This window comes from Notothenia coriiceps, unplaced genomic scaffold (assembly GCF_000735185.1).
Source record: "Notothenia coriiceps isolate Sejong01 unplaced genomic scaffold, NC01 NC01_scaffold00023190, whole genome shotgun sequence".
In the NCBI taxonomy this organism is placed as follows: Eukaryota; Metazoa; Chordata; class Actinopteri; order Perciformes; family Nototheniidae; genus Notothenia; species Notothenia coriiceps.
Window position 1 is genome coordinate 1 of NW_011355891.1, and position 2573 is coordinate 2573.

General features: G+C 44.0%; 1 pseudogene; it reads right to left on the minus strand.

Annotated features, from left to right (window-relative positions):
- Window positions 1–8: 8 nt before the first annotated feature.
- Window positions 9–1438, minus strand: LOC104954298 (cytochrome P450 1B1 pseudogene; annotated as a pseudogene).
- Between the last annotated feature and the right edge of the window lie 1135 nt (window positions 1439–2573).

The following is a 2573-nucleotide window of genomic DNA, read 5'->3' on the forward strand; positions in this document are numbered from 1 at the left end:
AAGACCACTGTGTCTTTGGGGATGTGGAGACCTTCGATGGTGACATCTGAGGTTGTGGAGTGTGGGATGGTGACAGGGACGAAGCTGGTGAAGCGCATAATCTCGTAGATGAAGGCATCCAGGTACGCCAGGTTGCTTCGGTCCTCGATCGATGGCAGTCTGTCTTGGCCTACTACTTTGTCTATGAGCTCCTGCAGTTTGGCTTGCATTTCTGGGTATTTGACCAGGAGCAGGAGGATCCACTGCATGATAGTTGAAATTGTGTCCTGACCTGCTCCAATAAGATCCGTGACGGTTGCTTCAACAAACTCTTTGGTCAGCCCACTATTCCCTACGTGTTCGATCTCGTTGATGATGGCGTCGCTCATGTCCCGGGTCACATCAGGGTTGAAGGACTCCCTGTGCTGCACCACTTTGTCTTTCACGAAGGAGAAAAACTCCTCATTGAGGCTTTTGAAGTTTTTATAGACACTGCGGACTGGGTTAGGAAAGGACTGAAGCCAGGGCATGACATCAACCAAACTACCTGCTCCTACCGTCTCCCCAAACTTGTCCAACTTTTTTATCATGTTTCTGAACTCCAGGTCTTCGTGTCTGTATCGCCTCCCAAAGCAGAGAGCACACATGACATTAGCAGCAGCTACTGTAAATTCATGAGCAGGGTTAAAATACCGTCCATCAGTGCTGTAGCGCAGAAATGCCTGCACCAATTCCATGGCCTCGGCTGTAATATTTTGCTCAAAGGCTTTTTTGGTCTGACAGTTCGCAGAGGAAAAGGCTCTGAGGCTGGACTGGGCTATTTTCCTGTGTGCTTTCCACTGTTTGCTGTAGTTAGTAAAAGTCATACTCCTGCCTCCAGAGACCATCTGGAAAGAGACAAAGTTTGGTCTGCCTGCAAACTCTGTGCTGTGCTGTACGAGAGCCTCACGTATTGCCCTGTCTCCATTCAGAACCACAACGTCACTGCAGCCCAGCCGTATCTGGTACACGTTGCCGTATTTTTTGGCGAGCTTGGCGAAGGTGATGTGAGGCATCTGGCCCAGCTGCATGGCGTTGCCCACCACCGGCCAGGCGAAGGGTCCAGGCAGTCTTTTCTTGAGCCTGAAGTTCCTGACCCACAGACAGGCTTCCAGGCAGAAGAGGAACACTAAGGAGGCGACGAGAGCAGGCTGTACCTGTCCACTCCATTCCCTGATGATGCTGCTGCCCTTCACACCAAACTCTGAGTCAACTGCCATGGTGACAATTTCTTTACACACTTGTTCCTCAAAAAAACAAAAAAATACAATTTCTTCAACAAAAATAGTTTAAAAAATCTATATATCCTAAATGAAAAACATACCTATGATACTTCAATCAAATGCCAGTGAGGTCATAGTGGTCAAAACCTCAGAAAACTGATAAAATAAGTGAGTAAGATGAAGTTCTTTAGTCTCTTCATCAAGATTTAAGACTTAAGTGTCTGCTTTTTGCTCCACTCCAGCGTCTTATATGTTTTGCAGTAGGTGGGCAGGGCTCATGGTAACTTTCATACTCCTCCCATTGTGGTAGCCCTGCAGACCCCACTGTATCATCTCCCTGTTGTCGCGCACTGTCGGAGGCGCGCGCTTGACAGCGTGAGCGTGCAGTGTGAAAGAACGCAGAGAAAAAAGAGTCACATACTGGTGACCGGTTTAGTACGAAACGTGTGGAGCCAATTTGTTTGACTAATTGGAGGACTGGCAGAGTTTGCATGTTTTAAAGTGTATCTTTCTAACATGATTTATTTGCTGGCTGCAGAGGACTCAGCGGGCGAATTAAAAAAACAGTTTGCACACGGTTTGTCCAACTCTTGACTGAGTTTAAACTGTAATTACATTTGTAAAAAGTCTGTGTAATTATTCTGTTACGTGACATCGTTTAATCAATCAGTAAACTAGCTCGTATTTTGATCTGCTTAAAACTAATTTGCATCCGTAAGCAGCCAAGGAGAATTTAAATAGATTTAATATATGCAGCAGCGTGTCTTAAATGATACGCTTAAATGTTTGGTCTATATATAGCGATTGATTCCGCTATTTCAAAAGCCTATTTTGTCATTTAAGTCCGTCTGATTCTTTTTCCATAAGTCCCGTAGGCTCAGTGTTAGTTTGTTATAAAAATGTAATGATAATCGAATATAAAGTTGAGAGAAGTTGCGCAGCACGCATGCAGCCCAACTTCAGAACTCTCAGTCGATCGCGTTTTATGCTGGTCTTCAACATTTTATATTTTTTCCAAAGCTTCATCGCTAAACAATATATTAAATTCACTGTTTAATTAACATGAAACTGATAACGATTTAAAGGTTCACACTTGCAGTTTATACAAAAGAAAGCCCACAGCCTATAATAGAAGATTATCAATATGAGCCCAGTGATCCATATGGAAATATTACAATTGCATTTTTCTTTTTTCTTTCGTTTAATCGGACCGTTTCTTCACCTCCGCCTCTTGACAGTGGAATAATTATTTCACTTTAAATTCTCACACAACAAACTCCCATGATAGGTGTGGACACGCCACTGCTAGCCCTCCTTGTACATCACATCAAC